Here is a 19,737-nt window from a genome sequence, read left to right on the forward strand (position 1 = left end):
GCTGCCAAAAGCCAATCAGGAGTGTGAGTCCCTGGAGAGACTAGGCTCTCGTGGACATCGCTGGATCGGGAAGGGGCTCAGGTAAGTATTAGGGGGGCTGAGGTGGGGGCGCTGCACACAGAAGGTTTTTTACCTTCATGGAAAAAATGCATGAAGGTAAAAAAACCTTGAGCCTTTACAACCAATTTAATTACAACACAGAATTAATGGTTGTATCAAAAGATGGGACTGATACGTGTAGAGCCAGCATTACCCCATGAAACCTTTACTGTTCTACTTCCTGCTATCCATACATATCACTGATTCAATGAACTGACTCGTTTATGTGACATTCTTTATGGGATTACTTAGGTTATGAAAGATGCAAGCTTCTTAGGATAATTTTGATTCCCTCCTTCTGATTTTATACATTTTGCCTGAAATCATATATTGTACTGTATATCGATTCATGTGTGGCCACCTTAAAGTGGTACTTAACTCCCCCACCCATGTTTCTTTTTTCCCTTTTACCTGTATTGCTAAATTCTTTTTGAAACACATTCTCACCTGCACAGCGAATCCAGCATTGTCCCACAAAAATCCACTGATATGGTGCTAAACAGCGGGTTCTGCACCACTACCTGGGTTCTCTTCAGTCGACAGCCTCTTCCGGGTTCAGACAGCCAGCTCGGATGGCATTCCAGACCTGCACTCCTGCCCGTCCACCAACCAATCTGTGTGCCAATCCTGCAGCCTTCTGGGAGATGTCATGAAAGTATCCCAGAAGGCTGCAGGACCAATTCCACATCATTCTGGCCTAGGCTGGAATGGCAGTGGTAGGCAGGGCAAAAACATAAAAAATTAAAAATAAATTAACAAATTTCCAGCAATTCTGCCTGGGAAGAGAGGAAGTGTTGCAACTGAACTAACTCCCTTTTGGTAGTTAGGTTCCATTTTAAAATTGTTATAAACCCTTACATACCCAGTGATAGGACTAGCCTCAGGTGATACACAGAGATTAAACAAATCCCCCTACATGCATTGTACCTGTTTATCTGCATCCCTCTGTCCTTTACAGACTCCTAAAGCACACATTTTACACAGTATTTCTCAGCTCCAGAAGACAGGGGGCGGGGATCTGATGTTACACTTCCACAAAATAGAGCAGGGAGCTGAGTGTAATCTGAGACCTGAGTGGAGGGAATGGACACACATCTCTTCTACAGAGTCTCATAGGGAAACATGCACAGCTGAGGCTGTCAATCACCTGCTATGTGATGGGGGGGGGGGGGACTTCTTCCAGGATGGACTGGTGTTGGCATAGACCAGGGATTCTCAACCAGGGTCCCATGGAACCCTAGGGTTCCTCCAAAAGGTTGTTAGGTGTTCCTTGAGGAATGAGCAATTTCTGCCTCTCAGATAATATCCCACCGACACCATTGATCTTTTTAGCTATCTGTAAGGGGGTAATTCTTCCCAATGGCCACAAGTGTAGGGAGCATTCTTCCCACTGACCATCACACGAATGTATCATGAGTTGTAGATATAGTCATTTTTAGTAGGGGTTCCCTGAGACCGAAAAGTTATTTCAAGGGTTCCTCTGTGTTGAGAAGGTTGAGAAAGGCTGGTATAGACTGTCAGAAGTGACTCATGCAGAAAGCAGAGGATTTCTATGGCACACTATAGAAGGATATGCTTTGTTCATTTCAGAGGTTTACAACCGCTTTAAGAGATGACAATTGTCCATCTGACTATTTTAATAATTCACGTTTGTGACTTACCCTATACAGTAGTTGACTAGCTGATTAATTTTCTTGCTCCTCTGATAAGTTGCCACCTGCTCCCTACTTTGACCCTCCCCTCTCCATAGAGGGTATACTGCAAGCTCTGCTAAGCCAAGCATACAAGTCTATAACCCAGACCCACCATGCCTTTAGCCTGGGGGCAATCTGCACATGTGACCTCCGGTTTGCATCTATGGGCAGCTGAAGAGTTGGCGTGCAAAGTGGAAAAGGCAGGTCGTTGTTGTTACGTGACGTCCGGTGCAGGCTGGGTGCTTACACTTATGCATAGTTCAATAGTCAGGAGCTTGCCTAGTGTTTGCTCTGCACACTGCTTTCTACTTTATCAGGCTAACAAATGTCGGCCGCATAGACTGTATGATGATATCAGAAAGATTTGTTTCTTGGTCCAGCCAAGGAAAGGTCATTCTAATAATACCCAAGGTCATAGTAGGGAGCCAGAGTGTCTCCCAGTCATTTTTCATTTGGTTGCAGCACTTAATGACAGTTGCAGGGAACTTGGAACTGGTGTCTTGTGATGTCACCAGCACATGCCGGGAGATTATAAGGGCAGGCAGGGGACAGACTTGTGGATTAAACTGCTGCAAACATTGTTAACCAGTTCACTTCGGTACTAAGCCTATCACCAAGCAACATTTCTCATCTGATACAGCAACTAAACTTCCCGTAAAATTATGTGTTGCTTATTTTTTTTTTTGCATATTTTTTTATTTTTGCTATTGCAAAAAAAGTAATATTAATATTAAATTTTTATTAAAAAATATTTTTATTAAATACAATCAGAAGAGCAGCAATGAGAAAATTCCAGTAATCTATAGCTGCAGATCAGAAATCATGTATTACAATGTATCTATCATGTATGAACAGAAATCACAATATTATAAAACACTTTAAAACAAAGCAGAAAGGCTTAAATGATTAATTCCTAATCATATTAATAATATATCGTAATAATATAATGTTTAACAATAATTAATATATTAAGAAAGGTTATACCTAAAATCATGCTGACATTGCCATATAATAATCAGTGGATAACCACAAAGCACAAAGTTACATAGTGGTTCATTTACTAAAGACAAATAAGCTGTTCACTTTGCAAGGGACTTTTTTTTCCTTAGTTTAGTGGATGTAGTGGAAATTAGACAAGTGCGTTTTGTTTCTTTCAGATTTTTTTTGCTGACGAAAATTAGATTTTTGGAGATTCAAATGAATCCGAATTTTTGAATGAACTACTATAGCGAATGTCAACGAACCCAAAAAGAAAGTTATAACAAACTTAACAAATGCATTTGTTTCTTTTCGGATTCATTGTGAATAGCTGGTTGTTAAAGTGGTGTTCCACCCCAAAAAAAAAAATGCATAAATGTGCCAAAAAAATTTGGAAAAAATAATGTTTTTTACTCACCTCTAAATGCGTGTTGCTAGGGGGTCCCTCATAGTCTGCCTCATTCAGTGCCTGGGCTGGTGACATCACTTCCCCTCGGCACAGGAAGGGCTGAGCTCTGCCCCCCTCCCTTTTGTAAATCATATGGGACACGTGACAGGTCCAATATGATTGCCCGGCGAATCACGGCACGCGGCGCCGCTCGCGCATGCACAGTGGGTGCCCAGCTGTGAAGCCACAGCCGAGCGCCTACAGTTGCAATGCCGGTGCCGCCAAACGGAGGGGGAGACAAGCGGGGCTTCCGATCCCCCGCATCACTGGACCCTGGGACAGGTAAGTGTCCGATTATTAAAAGTCAGCAGCTGCAGTATTTGTAGCTGCTGACTTTTAATTTTTTTTTTTTAGTGGGAACCCCTCTTTAAGGAGCTGGCGGCTGCCGCGTTCTTTAATAACCATGATGTGCCCCCACAACCATGATTCTGACAGCAGAATGTAAACAAAAGTATAGCCAGCAGTCAAAAAATTAAAAAAGCAAACAATTTAAGAAGGGAGCCCCTAGATCCCCCCCCCATGTGAATGAGTAGGGGGTATCCCTACTCATTCACCAGAAAAAGTCAAAAGTCCATAAAAACACAAAAACTTAAAAAAAAAAAAAAAGCTTTTAAACAATTTTTTTTTTAAAAGTCCTCAAAAAAAACACCCAACAACATATAACCCCTACTCATTCACCAAAAAAAGCCAAAAGTACATAAAAACACAAACTGTTTTTGACAAGTCCTTAAAAAAAAAAACATGCCCCCGATGTAAATCCAACAACAATCACGATGAATGCCAACCCTAAAAAACAAACAAAAAGAAACTATGTTTCCCCAATTTAAAACCATGATTTACCCCCACAACCATGATTCCCCCAATGACAACAGAATGTAAACAAAAGAATTGTTGGCATTCGAATTTTTTTAAAAAGAAACAGCGTGAAGGTCCGCCCCGATCCATAAGCACCTAAAGGCCTCTTCCTTACTACCCTGACCCCGTGGTTGTGGGGGTGTTTGGGGTTACTTATTGGAATCTAGAAGCCCCCTTTAAGAAGGGGGCCCCCAGATCCTGCCCCCTCGTGTGAATGAGTACTCATTCATCCACAAAAAGTCAAAAGTACATAAAAACACAAAAACTGACAAGTTCTTCAAAAAAAAAAAAAATTCCCCCCCCCCCATATAAATCCAACAACAATCACAATGAATGCCCAGACGAAAAAAAAAACATTGCCCACTGAACACGACCGATCCCGTCAAGACTGGAGAGCTCCCTCAAAAGGCTTAACAGCCTAACATTCCATCTCCAGCTTCCACCCGAACACTCCTCCCCAGCTGGGCTGACCCAAAAGTATTTGGGAATTGGTCAGGACCCTCAGAATACACAAGGCAGCTCCACCTTACTTCCCCTACCATCTTTCTTGAAGGTTCCAGTACATTCTAGAAATAGGGGGAGGTCTCAGTGATGCTGCCTGTGAGTCACCCAGTTCTCCCTGGATCTCTGCCCAACCCAGGAAAAAACACAAGCAGGCTTGGCTATCAGCCAAGCCAGCATACATTTACCTGTACTAGAAAAGAAAAACTATTTAAACTTCTAGCACTAGAGGGTGCTACACTAATATCTGGAAAGTTCCTAGCAAATGTCAGCCAATGTGCAGCAGATCTCCCTGAATCCAACCATACCAAGGAATTAATTTAATAAAACTGGAGAGTGCAAAATCTGATGTATCTCTGCATAGAAACCAACTAGCTTTCAGTTTTTTTTTGTCAAAGCTTAACCAGTTCCCAAAAGCAGATTGATGGCTGGGTGGAAGGTTGAAGATTGAAGGTCTTATCCTGAGTGGACACCATATGACGTCTTGTCAGGAAGCGCAGACCGCGCGGCTGCGGCGGCCCGATCTGTCACCGACCATGTCCACGGGACACAGCCAATGGCTGATCAGAGTACCGGCTCGCTGCCCATACCATGTGACCGCTGTGACCAATCACAGCAGGTCACATGACAGTTGTATGCAATGGATGGTTTCCTTTCATGCCATCCATTGTGTAAAATTGTGTTGCTAGCTGTGATTGGTCAATCAGAGTCCATCTGTACCATGTGATTAGCTTTGACCAATCACAGCTAATCACAACAAAACAGACTGAATGATCCAGTTTTATTCAGAAAAATGCTTGCTTGTAGCAATGTAATTCACTTCTATGAGCAATCATAATGCGTAAAAAAATAAAACAAATACTGATCATTTCCCCAAAGGAGTACTATGTTACTTTGGTAACATTATATTGCCCTGGTCACAGTGTGTTAAAAAATAAATTGTAAAAAAAAAGCAAAAAAAAGTAATAAAAAAATGTCAAAAAATTAAAACATTTAAAAAAAAAACTATAACATTATTTTTTTTTGTACTGTCACCAGTCAGTGTCTCTGATTACCGCCACACCAGTTATATGAGAACGTTGTACTGCACTGGTGACAGTATGTCAAACAAAAAACAAAATGTGAATTTTTTTTCTTAATTTCCTCATTTTCCAATAAATTATGACAAAAAATTAAACTTGAAAAAAAAAAAAAAACGCCATGCCTCCTACTAAATACCCTTGACTGTCTACTTTCTAAAAAGGGGTCATTTGGTGGATATCTGTACTGTCCTGGCATTTTTGGGCCTCAAGAAATGAGATCGGCTGCCAGTACATCTGGATTGATCAATTTTCAGATATAACGCATTGTTTGTGGGCTCTATAACTTTCCTACATACTAAATAATATGCACTGATTTGGGTTATTTCCACCGAAGATATGTAGCAGAATACATTTTGGCCTATATTTATGATGAAATATTATTTATTTGCAAAATTTTATAACAGAAACAAAGAAAATGTTTTTTTTTTTTCAAAAGTTTCAGTCTTTTTTCATTTGTTTAACAAAAAAAAAAAACCCAGTGGTGATTAAATAACACAAAAAAAAAGCTCTATTTGTGTGAACAAAATGCTAGTTTGGGTACAGTGTTGCATGACCGATCAATTGGCATTCTAAAGCCTCGTACACACGATCGGACTTTCCGACGGGAAATGTGCGATGACAGGCTGTTGACGGTAAATCCGATCGTGTGTACGCTCCATCGGACAATTGTTGTCGGATTTTCCGCGGACAAATGTTGGCTGGCAGGTTTTCAGATTTTCCGCTGACAAATGTCTGTTGTCGGATTTTCCGAGCGTGTGTACACAAGTCCGTCGGACAAAAGTCCAAAGTAGAAACACCCATGCTCGGAAGCAAGGACGAGCCAGAAGCGGTCAGTCTTGTAAACTAGCGTTCGTAATGGAGAATTAACATTCGGGACATGGCAAATTATGAAATCTCGAAATGCAGCGCACAATTCTCTTCTTCTTTAATGGGATAATAATGAAGCTGCTTTGCTGGAGTTATTGCAAACACATTTTCAAAGGCTTGTTTTTTAATAATAATATTATTATGCTTTTTTTTTATTATTTGTGCAAATTACAACACCATTATCCCGTAGTTTTTAAGATCAAAGATACAACTATGTTGGTGTACCTTGTCAATTTTACATTGTATTTTTTTAAATGTAACTGCCGACTCCCAAACTGTCATTTGAAGTAAAACACATAGCCAAGTATTATTCTACACAATTTTTTTATTGTGCATTAAAAAAAGAAAACAAATAAAATTAGACATGCTATCTGTCAATAGAACTTAACCAAAAAGAGCATTCTATGCATCCAAAAATATAGAAAATATACCAAATCAAATCATTATTATTCAACCAAAAAAATAATGTCAAAGCAATAACTCCAAGGCTAATAATAAATAACACGTTATCTCCTCCGATTCTGCAACATATCTGATTGACGAACGGCCGTTCAGAAACCAACTGAAAAGCGCAAAGTGAAAGGTGCAAAATGAAAAATACGAAATAAAAACCGCGAATCAACACTCACCAAACTTCTACGAACACGAAATTAGAAGAAAGAGCCCAAAGGGTGGCGCTAAAGAGCTGAAAAACCACGTAGTACGTCACTATGTTCGTAATTGTTGGTCAACAATTGTGTGGCCGTGTGTATGCAAGACAAGTTTGGGCCAACGCCCTTCGGACAAAAGTTTTGTTGGCCAACAATCCGATCGTGTGTACGAGGCTAAAGTGTGACTGAAAGCTGAAAATTGGCCTGGGCAGGAAGGGGGTGAAAGTGTCCGGTATTGAAGTGGTTAATTGAACAAGCTGAAGTTAGAAGCTGATTGGCTATCATGCAGAGCGGCACCAGATTTTGCACTCTCCAGTTTTAGTAAATCTCCCCCTAAGTTCTTATGCGACTTTCCTAAATAGGTATCCAAGTATTTCCTCTCTTTCTCAGGAATGAAGAGCGGCGTTATACTTTAACATGACATAAAAGATAAATACCTCCAAAGGAGACAGGGAGACATCAAATTACATTTTGATCTGGTGCCGCTTGTAAGGGTCGGTAATTGAAACGGGGAGCTAAAGTTGCTGAAGTGTCATCTTCATCAGCATTATGGCAAATGGTTCCTTGAATATCTGCTTCAAATGAGGGGAATGAGAAATGAGAAAGCAAAGGTACTCTGATGAAGTCATGACGGCAGTCGCTCTAAGTCCTCCTCAGTAATTGAAGTGATAGAGGGCATCACATTTTTCATCCTCCTTTTTTTTTTCTCTTTACTAAAGGGGCAAGACAGTTAAATGTTCTACAACTTGCTTGTCAAAGAGCAGACACCGACTGAATAAAAAATGCTCTCCTAATATATGAGTAGCCATAACCATCTATCTCTTTCTTTTCTCTTTCCTTCTTCCTTTCCGCTATGAACTTCCCTGGCCGTGCGCTAGTAGAATTTAACTTGAAATTTTCATTTTATGAAGGTTCTTCCAATTTTCTCTTGTTGAATTTTTTTTTATTGATTTTTGCATTAAAGGGGAAGTAAACTTCCTTTACTGACTTTGACCTATAGATAAGTCTATAATAAGGCTTGCCTATAGGCATTGGTGGCTGTTGGGTTCTTCTTTTGGGGGGGCGGCAAACAAACAAACCCCCCGCCCCGGTGGCATGGCACAGCACTGAAACAGCACCCCTGCCCCTCCCGCGGGTGGTCCGGCACTTAGGGCCCTTTCACACTGGGGCGGTTTGCAGGCGCTATTGCGCTAATAATAGCGCCTGCAAACCAACCTGAAAAAGCCGCTGCTTTGTCTCCAGTGTGAAAGCCCCGAGGGCTTTCACACTGGAGCGGTGCACTAGCAGGACGGGAAAAAAAGTCCTGCTAGCAGAATCTTCAGAGCGGTGAAGGAGCGGTGTGTATACCGCTCCTTTACCGCTCCTGCCCATTGAAATCAATGGGACGGCGCGGCTATACCGCCGGCAAAGCGCCTCTGCAGAGGGGCTTTGCGGTGGTTTTTAACCCTTTCTCGGCCGCTAGCCGGGGGTAAACCCGCCCCGCTAGCGGCAAAATACTAACAGCAAAGCGCCGCTTACAATAGCGGCGCTTTACTGCTGATGCTGCCCCTGTCCCAGTGTGAAAGGGCCCTTACCCGCTCATCTGGCGGGGCTGTGATGTCCTCCTCCTCTCATGGAGGTGCGGGCAGCGGCCATGGCGGCTCCGGTGTCTGCTCCTCCAGCTTCCTTCACCGCGAATCTCCTCTTCCCCCAAAGCACCAGGCATCCAATAGGATCGCCTGACGCTTTGGCCAATCAGGAAACAGGTCTAACAGGCCTGCTTCCTAATTGGTGGGGAGGAACTTTAGTGTGATAATAGCGAAAATTCATTTGCTATGGTTACAGAACTTGGTGGGCTCTGAACGCAATGCTCTGCACTCCAAGCTTAACCTTTTTTGAAGCCTATTAGAGCTTCTGGCTCTAATCATGTGCTTCAAACCCCCCCACCCTGCATTGGAATCCATGGTCCGGTGCCACTGATATGTAGATCAGGGGGCCGGACGTATGGACAGGGGAGGCGGCGCCCGTGCGCCCTATATGGATGGGAAGCCACTGCCCATAGGTAGTGTAAATATCTCCTAAAAATCTATTGTTTAGGAGATATTTCCATTACGTGCAGCCAGTGACTGGTGTATGTGCTCTGAAGGAACGGCCTCCCGCGCCATTCCTTCTGAGCCCTGTGCGGTGAACAACGGCTCCTGTAAAGTCATTGCGGCTCTGGACAGTCACAGAGCTGGAACCCGCAAACCTGGAAGCAAGACAGGTGAAGATGGGAGCCCCTGCAATGCTAACATTGCGGTGCTGGAACAGCTTTTTTTAAGGTAAGTTTCACATAATGTGCTAGTATATAGTGCATACTAGCGCTTTATAACTTTACTTTGCAGGGGGAAAAAAAATGCATCCAATGGTATACAACCGCTTTAATGTACAAGTACAACAAGGCAATTCAGGGAGGATCATTGGAAACATTCAAGCTGGGCTCACATATATGTGAATTGGATGCGGGTTTCCCTGCATCCAATTCTCAGGACATGCGAGTGTGACCGTCTCTTAATGGAGCCGGTTCACACATGTCCGGGGAGGCCATGGTCCAGATTTCAAAAGGGTCCTGTACGTTTTTGGTTCCAGTTCAGGTGCGAATTCATCAAAAATTCAGACCGCACATGAACCGGTGAACAGAAACACACCGGACCCCATGCTGGGAACCGCGGCCACACATATGTGAACCCGGCCTCAGGATTACATCCATGATTACTAAGGCTTACAGTAACAGTTGGTATTATGTCAAAAAAAGCTAGAAGGGGTAATGTTTTTGTTTTTGTTTTTACAAGGGGGGCATTTGAGCTGGGGGGGATGGGGGGGCAAAGATTTATGTTGAGACGGGGGATTTCAGCAGGGGTGGTTTAATACTGGGAGGAGGGCGAATTTATGTTTAGGGGTAAGCATGCAGGTTAGTGCTTTTGTGGGGAGATTTTTGCAGACACATAATGCTCATACAACTTGGGGGGGGGGGGGGGGGCAGTTTGGCATATTGGCCCTGGGCTCTAGAAAATCTTGTCCCGGCACTAATAGCAGCCATTCTCAACCAGGGTTCCTCCAGGAGTAGCTAGAGGGTCCTAGAACTGTGCCTAACTGACCTGTTTGACCGCCCCCTGTGCGTTTGTTGGGGGCTAGGAGGTTTGAGAATGTGGCTTCCCCTTTTCTGTTTGAACGGCAGTGAACAACTTTATCTAATCACAAATTTAGCTGATATATACAGAAGTTCCCTGAGGAAGCAGATACACTCTGTGAAACGCGTTGGAACGGAATATCTGGAATACTGTATATTAACTCTGTTAAGCTGCTCACCATAACTGTTGTATATTTGTCACTGGAATGTTTTCAACCAAGAATTTGCATGGTCAATCTCACCTAATAGCTGTTTTTATCTTTGTACAATAAAGCTGTATGTTTACTTCCTACAAAATAGTCTACCTCTCTGACAACTCCACAACCCTTAAAGTCCTACATATTTTAGTAGGGGTCTTTTTTTATCCCCCCTCAAGTTTTCTTTTCCTTGTGAACATACAATATTATTGACATTTTCGAATACAATTCTAACTATACAGGCATAAACATAAAGTGTTTATAAAGTCTTGTGTTTTTTTTAATTAAAAATAACAAACATATTATACTTACCTGATCTGTTGCAGTGGATTTGCACAAAACAGCCCAGATCCTCCTCTTCTCTGGTCCCTTTGGGGCTCTCCTGGCCCCTCCCTCCTGTTGAGTGCCCCCACAGCAAGAAGCTTGCTATGGGGGCACCCGAGCTGAGTCACAGCTCCCTGTGTCCATTCCTGTCCCCTTTCTATTTTCATTGGCTGACTGACTTTGATTGACAGCAGCAGGAGCCAATGGCTCCAAAGAGTCCCAGACGGCTGAGATATTCCTACAACATTGCTGGAGCTAGAGGGACCTCAGGTAAGTATTCGGGGGGCTGCTGCACACAGAAGGCTTTTTATCTTAAAGTACAACTAAAGGCAGCCTATCAATTTTTAGTGAATCATTACCAAAGCTCATGAAAATGACACAAATTAACAAATGTAACAAATAAAATTATGATGACTTCAGCATACACCTGTAATTACTTACTGTAACCTGCCCTCTGAGCCTGTGCCACTGGATTCCGATAGTGATGCTGGGAGGGGTCTTGCCGGGCTAGCACGTCATTGTCTTCCACTCTGCGTTTCCCACGGGGAACTACAGTTCCCATGATTCAATAGGCGGTGCACAGTGACATCGGCGAGACATGGGCGGGGCATAGGCGGACTCAATGTGAGAAGAGTAGGTGGAGCCACGGCGTGTCTTTAGGTTGATTGGCACACTGGTGCTTTCTAAGAAAAGGAAGCAGCGCCCCCTAATGAGCGGCAAGGATGTGGAATACCCTTCCACAGGCGGTGGTCTCAGCGGGGGAGCATCAATAGTTTCAAGAAATTATTAGATAAGCACCTGAACGACCGCAACATACAGGGATATACAATGTAATACTGACATATAATCACACACATAGATTGGACTTGATGGATTTGTTTCTTTTTTCGACCTCACCTACTATGTAACTATGTAATGACGTCACGCCGCCGCGCTGTAGTCTCTTAAAGGATCACTAAAGCTTTTTTTTTTTTTTTTTTTTTAAATAACAAACATGTTATACTTACCTCCACTGTGCAGCTCGTTATGCACAGAGTGGCCCCGAACCTGGTCTTCTGGGGTCCCTCGGCGGCTGCCTCGGCTCCCCCACCCCCGCAAGGACTCAACACTTTCATGTGAGCTCCCTCGCATGGTGTTGAGTGCTTGCAGGCGCACTCCCGTGATACAGCCGGCGGCCATAGCCACTCACTGTATCACTCAGCCCCGCCCCCCGTCGCGTTGCATCATTGGGTGTGATTGACAGCAGCGCGAGTCAATGGCTGCGCTGCTTTCAATCCATCCACTCTAGCCAATCAACAGCCAGGCTGAGCGGCGAAGAGGTTGTCGGGAGCAAGCGCGGGACTTTAGAGGGGTCAGGTAAGTAAAACTGGGGGGCTGGGGGGGGGGCGGTATTGTCGGATGTTTTTTCACCTTAATGCATAGAATGCATTAAGGTGAAAAAACATTTACCTTTACAACCCCTTTAACAATGGAATAATGCAAGAGGCGACAATGGAAAGATTTGGAAAACGAGAAAGCTTTGTTGTCTCTACAATAAAGGAAGATGACAAACTGGAGGGGGAGCTGGTAAATTTAGCTATCTACTTGCATTGAGATTACAAAGGCAGACATATTTTACATCCTATTTACTTTTATCACATATTGATTTTTAATTTTTGACCTTAGTTCTACTTTAATGCATTCAAATAAAAAACCTTCAGACTTTGCAACCACTTTAAGAATTTCTGTCATGTGACCATCCCTTCTTCCTGATAGCGGGGGACAGGGTTGCAGGACACGGTGCAGACTATGTTCAGCCGGAGGCAAGATGCTGACTATGCTTGAGCAGGGGGCGTGTTCAGGAGGCAGGCTGTGATTGGGAGTGGGTGTGGGGCAGAGGCAGGCTGCGATTGGTTGGGGGGGCTGTGGTGGCTGCACAAACTACCCAATGCAGGCATGCTGTGTGTCTCTACACAGTGCCCTGTACCTCTGAACAGACAGCCAAAGGATGAAAACTGACCACACTAATACACAGATCAGCTTCTGTGCTTTGTGTGGTCTGTTTAGAAGGAGGAAGAAAGGTGACTGGTAGGAACAACCAAGATGGAAGAAGCACATGAAAATGATAGAGACTATGATTTATAAAATACACATATGTGAACATAGACATAGAAAAAAATATATATTCAATATTTATGGTAACATACACTTTAGAAAAGTTTAATTCCAAGATCCTGGCTTGTTGCTTGCTTTACTACATCTTCCAGCGGCTGTAAAGTTACAGTCAAAACATCGAAATATGTTGATGACCAAGACTGCATTGCTATCACACGTTTATTTCCTTCAACAAAAAGCACCAAAAAAAGAAGTCAGCATCAGCACTAAAGAAAGAAATCGATAGAATAGCATTGTTTACTTGCCGTTTTTCTAAGAAAGTCTGGAAAATGAAAGATCTTTTTCTCTCTGCTTGCTATAGGGAACCAAGGGACGCCTTTACTCCTGAGATGTTTAACTGAACGCTGCCGAGTGGGTTGGTGGCAGAAGTCATTAGTCCCACAAATGTGTATTGAATGTGAGTTTTTATATCATCCCTTTGATATATTTCTCAGGAATTTCAAGGCAGATATTTGCCATTGAGTTTTTTTTTTTTTTTATACCAATACCTGATGTTCTATAGAATGCATAGCTGTGTACCTCCTGAATGAGCTCACAAGGTGATTATGAAGGACGATAAGGCAGATTTACACTTAACCTGCTTCTAGTTCTTCCATATATGAGAGAAAACGATTTTGGTGATAAATGAATATCTGATTGTCACACTCTTATTCTAGAGTCTCTCTCTGCTCTACCTTGCCAGACACCACCAGCCACATCTCCAGCCACATCTCCAGCCACATATCCAGCCACATCTCCAGCCACATCTCCAACCACATCTCCAGCCACATCTCCAGCCACATATCCAGCCACATATCCAGCCACATCTCCAGCCACATATCCAGCCACATCTCCAGCCACATCTCCAGCCATATCTCCAACCACATCTCCAGCCACATCTCCAGCCACATCTCCAGCCACATCTCCAGCCACATCTCCAGCCACATCTCCAGCCGCATCATTTTGACTCCAACTTTAAAGCCTCGTACACACGATCGGATTGTTGGCCAACAAAACCGTGGAATTTTGCCCAAAGGGCATTGGTTCAAACTTGTCTTGCATACACACGGTCACACAAATGGTGGCCAACAATTACGAACGTAGTTACGTACTACGTGGTTTTTCAGCTCTTTAGCGGCACCCTTTGGGCTCCTTCTGCTAGTAGAAGTTTGGTGAGTGTTGATTCGCGCTTTTCTTGTCGCGTTTTTCATTTATCGCTTTTCATTTTGTGCTTTTCAGTTAATTTCTGAACGGCCATTCGTCAGCCAGACATGTTGCGGAATTGGAGGAGATAATGTGTTATTTATTATTGGCCTTGGAGTTATTGCTTTGACATTATTTTTTTGGTTGAATAATGACTTGATTTGGTAAATTTTCTATATTTTTGGATGCATAGAATGCACTTTTTGGTTATTTTCTATTGGCAGATAGCATGTCTAATTTTTTTTTTAATGCACAATAAAAAAAATTGTGTAGAATAATACTTGTGTTTTACTTCAAATGACAGTTTGGGAGTCGGCAGTTACATTTTATAAAATACAATGTAAAATTAACAAGGGACAGATCTGGAACCCGCAAGCCCCCTCCCTGAAGAAGGTCTGCATTTTGTTTTTTCAAAACGCGTTGGACGTTCTGTCTGTCTGACAAAGCTCTGGTCTTTTCCTTGCAGCTGGTTTCCATTTCTGCTCCCAATATTTGTGTTTGTTGCGTATATCCCCATGTTCATGTTGCTATATATTATCAATGTGCAGTACATTTTTAATGTTTTTTTTACCATCAAACTGTTTGTGGCCCGGTTTAAAGTCCCAATCTGAGGAATTCATGTTTTGACTCTATGTATCAGGGATGTGGTCCACAATCAGTTTAAGCAATTAGTTGGGGTAGAGGGTCTCTTTAAATATAGAATGCATAGCTGTGTACCTCCTGAATGAGCTCACAAGGTGATCATGAAGGACGATAAGGTAGATTTACACTTAACCTGCTTCTAGTTCTTCCATATATGAGAGAAAATGATTTTGGTGATAAATGAATATCTGATTGGCACACTCTTATTCAATATGGGCAAGCAAAATGCAAAGCCGAATTACAGTGCCACTAACTAACCCCTTTTGGGGGACCAGTGACAGTAATACAGTGATCAGTGCTAAAAAAATGCACTGTTACTGTACTAATGACACTGGCAGGGAAGGGGTTAACATCAGGGGCGATCAAAGAGTTAAATGTGTTCCCTTGGAGTGCTTGCTAACTGTGTGGGGGAGGTGCTTTCACTGGGGGAAAAGAGAGATCAGTGTTCCTGCTTAGCAAAAACACAAGATCTCCATCTTCCCCTCTGACAGAACGCCAATCTGCCTTGTTTACATAGGCAAACTGCCGTTCTGTCTGCCTTGGGAACAATCGGCGAGTTCCGGCAGACATCGAGTAAACTGGACCTGCTGATTGGCTCCTAATGTGTCCAATCACAGTGGGAGCGGGTCTCCGGTGTCGTGCCCACGCGCCCAAGACCTGAAGAGATAAATTATGTACAGGTATGTGATTTTGTGCTTAAGGGTCGTCCTGCCACAATATATGTACATGGGGCGGTCCTTAAGCGGTTAATCAAAGCAGCCTGAACTCCGATTGTATCTCTCGATCATCATGCTTGTGGTGATTGGAGCCGTATTAGTGTACTTGCAACAAAACAAAAATGAAATTGAAAAATGAAAGCTTTCAGAAATTTGAATGTTAGTACAAATTAGTGGCGGTGCGTCCATAAGGGTGCACGGGCGCCGCCCCCTTTCTCCTGCCACCCCCTTTAGCGCCAATAGATAGATTCATGCATTGCACAGTGGCACAGTGGCAGCGTTTTATGGGCACACTGGCAGCGTTTGATGGCACAGTGGCAGCATTTGGTGGCACAGTGGCAGCATTTGATGGGAACAGTGGCAGCATTTGATGGGCACAGTGGCAGCATTTGATGGGAACAGTGGCAGCATTTGATGGGCACAGTGGCAGCATTTGATGGGCACAGTGGCAGCATTTGATGGGAACAGTGGCAGCATTTGATGGGAACAGTGGCAGCATTTGATGGGCACAGTGGCAGCATTTGATGGGAACAGTGGCAGCATTTGATGGGAACAGTGGCAGCATTTGATGGGCACAGTGGCAGCATTTGATGGGAACAGTGGCAGCATTTGATGGGCACAGTGGCAGCATTTGATGGGCACAGTGGCAGCATTTGATGGGAACAGTGGCAGCATTTGATGGGAACAGTGGCAGCATTTGATGGGCACAGTGGCAGCATTTGATGGGAACAGTGGCAGCATTTGATGGGAACAGTGGCAGCATTTGATGGGCACAGTGGCAGCATTTGATGGGCACAATGGCAGCGTTTGATAGCACAGTGGCAGCGTTTGATGGGCACAGTGGCAGCATTTGATGGGAACAGTGGCAGCATTTGATGGGCACAGTGGCAGCATTTGATGGGCACAATGGCAGCGTTTGATAGCACAGTGGCAGCGTTTAATGGCACAGTGGCAGCATTTGATGGGCACATTAGCAGCATTTGATGGGTACAGTGGCAGCATTTGATGGGTACAGTGGCTACGTTTGATGGCACAGTGGCTGCAATTGATGATTTTTTTTCAAAATTTTTGTGCGCCCCCCCCCCCCCCCCCTCCCCCCAAAGATTTTGAGCACCGGCCGCCACTGGTGCAAATAAAAAAAAGTATCACAGACAATATTCAAAGTTTTAATCTCTCAACCATTTTTGTACGCCAAACATTTTGTTTCTTCAAAACTTACCTCAATGGTTATTTGCATTTTGCCTGTTTTATGTAGAAAGTTTTCAACATACAAATCTATTGGGGGGGGGGGTTATTTACTAAAACTGGAGAGTGCAAAATCTAGTGCAGCTCTGAAATAGAAACCAATCAGCTTCCAGGTTTTATTGTCAAATCTCACCTGAACAAGCTGAAGTTTGAAGCTGATTGGCCACCATGCACAGCTGCATCAGATTCTGAGTGCTCCGGTTCCAGCAAATCTCACCCATAGGAGTTGATTTACTAAAGGCAATTACACTGTGCACTTTGCCGGGCAGTTGCCCTCTGCAAGATCAGTTGCTCCAGAGCTTAGTAAATGAGCAGAAGCTCTGCTGACTTCCATCATCCAATCATGTGCAAGCAAAAATGCTGTTTTTTTTTTTCATTTTCCTTGCACATGATTGGGTGTTCTTTGCAAAATGAAGCTTCACCTCATCTACTAAGCTCTGGAGCAACTGCACTTGCAGAGGGCAACCTTTACTTTGCAAAGTGCACCATCTATTTGCCTTTAGTAAATCAACATTAACCACTTGCTTACTGGGCACGTAAACCCCCCTCCTGCCCAGACCAATTTTCAGCTTTTAGCGCTGTCACTCTTTGAACGATAATTACGCAGTCATACAACACTGTACCCAAATGCCATTTTTATCATTTATTTCCCACAAATAGAGCTTTCTTTTGGTGGTATTTGATCACCTCTGTGTTTTTTTTTTTTTTTTTAAATTAAAAAGCCCGAATTTAAAAAAAAAAAATTATTTAAAACAGGTAATTTTTCTGCTTCATTGATGTACGCTGATGAGGCGGCACTGATGGGCACCGATAGGTGGCAGTGATGGGCACTGATGGGTGGCAATAATGGGCATTGATCGGTTACACTGATAGGCAGCACTGCTAGGTGGCACTGATTGGCACCACTGGTGGGCATTGATAGGTGGCACTTGTGGGCACTGATAGGTGGCACAAGTGCCAGGGCACGTGCACAGGGGAAGCCGTCATATGACGGCCTCCCGGAAATTCAGGTCCGCGCTGTGGCCATCATTCGGCTATAGCGCGGACATCAAGTGGTTAAAGCCTCACTTTGAAAAAAATACCCAATCACATGCAAGAAACATTTTTAAAAAAAAAATTAATTTTTGCTTGCACATGATTGGATGTTGGAAGTCCGCAGAGCTTCAGCTGATTTACTAAGCTCTGGAGCAACTGCTCTTGCAGAGGGCAACTGCACTTTGCAAAGTGCGCAGTCAATTTGCCTTTAGTAAATCAACCTCATAGTGTCTCAAGGTGGATTTATCCTGTTAATGAGCAAAGATAGTATTTTCTTAACCACTTCCGGACCGCCCACCGTCATTATACGTCGGTATTTTGAAGAGGAATATCGTTGTTATTGTAGCAGCTAGCTGCCATAACCCCCATGTCCTCTTCTTCAGCGGGCGGTCTGCTTCAAGATAAAAGTGGTCTCTGCGGCGGATTCGCCGCGAGACCGCTTTTATCGGCGGCAGAAGAGGGGGCCCCCTCCCCTCCCACCGCGCTCCGGTGCCCTCCGTCGTTTAGCGGAGCCGTCGGTAGCGGCGGAGGTGATTGGATCCTTTCCCTAGCCTGACATGGAGACGAGTGAGGGGAAGATGGCCCCCATCCATCTCCATACCATTGAAGGGCGGAAGCAACGTCAAAACATCACTTCCGCCCATTGCTCTTAAAAAGGCCATTTTTTTTTGTTTTTTTTTTTTTTTTTTTAAATTACAACATTTTTTATTTATTTTTTTTATTGCATTTTAGTGTAGATATGAGATCTGAGGTCTTTTTGACCCCAGATCTCATATTTAAGAGGTCCCTGTCACGCTTTTTTTCTTTTACAAGGGATATAATAGTAAAAAAAGCGACACAATTTTTTTTTGACACAATTTTTTTTCTAAAGAACAGTGTAAAAATAAAAAATAAAAGGTAAAATAAATAAGAATTTTTTTTTTTTTAAACGTGCCTCGTCCCGACAAGCTCGCGTGCAGAAGCGAGCGCATACGGGAGTAGCGCCCGCATATGAAAACGGTGTTGAAACCACACATGTGAGGTATCACCGCGATCGGTAGAGCGAGAGCAATAATTTTAGCCCTAGACCTCCTCTGTAACTCAAAACATGCAACCTGTAGAATTTTTTAAACGTCGCCTATGGAGATTTTTAAGGGTAAAAGATTGTCGACATTCCAAGAGCGGGCGCAATTTTGAAGTGTGACATGTTGGGTATCAATTTACTCGGCGTAACGTTATCTTTCACAATATAGAAAAAAATTGAGCTAACTTTACTGTTGCCTTATTTTTTAATTCAAAAATAGTGTATTTTTTCCAAATAAAGTGCACTTGTAAGACCGCTGCGAAAATACGGTGTGACAGAAAGTATTGCAACGACCGCCATTTTATTCTCTGGGGTGTTAGAAAAAAATGTATAATGTTTGGGGGTTCTAAGTAATTTTCTAGCAAAAAAAAACAGTTTTTAACTTGTAAACAACAAATCTCAGAAAGAGGCTTGGTCCTTAAAGAGGAGGGCCAGTCAAAAAAAAAATAAATTAAAAGTCAGCAGCTACAAATATTGCAGCTGCTGACTTTTAATTGGACACTTACCTGTCCCAGGGTCCAGCGATGCGGGGGATCGAAGCCCCGCTCGTCTCCCCCTCCGTTCGGGCACCGGTGTTCTGCCGAGAAAGTTCCGCTCGGTGGATAAGGACCCCCCTCTACTGCGCAGGCGCTGCGCCTGCGCAGTAGGATCCGGCAGGAATAGCTGAAGATAAATAGGGGAAAATAAGCTGTACAAGGCGCCTGTAAGAGGGCCCCTCGCGGGCTCGCTTCGCTCGCCACGCTTTGGGCACGGCTCTTTTAGATTCCCCCTCTAGGTCCACTTGGATGGTGGGGAAGGAACCTGGACCCAGAGCGCAGGCGCCGTGTACAGCTGATTGTAGATTTTGTCGTTCGGCT

Source organism: Aquarana catesbeiana, linkage group LG03, assembly GCF_042186555.1.
Source record: "Aquarana catesbeiana isolate 2022-GZ linkage group LG03, ASM4218655v1, whole genome shotgun sequence".
NCBI lineage: Eukaryota > Metazoa > Chordata > Amphibia > Anura > Ranidae > Aquarana > Aquarana catesbeiana.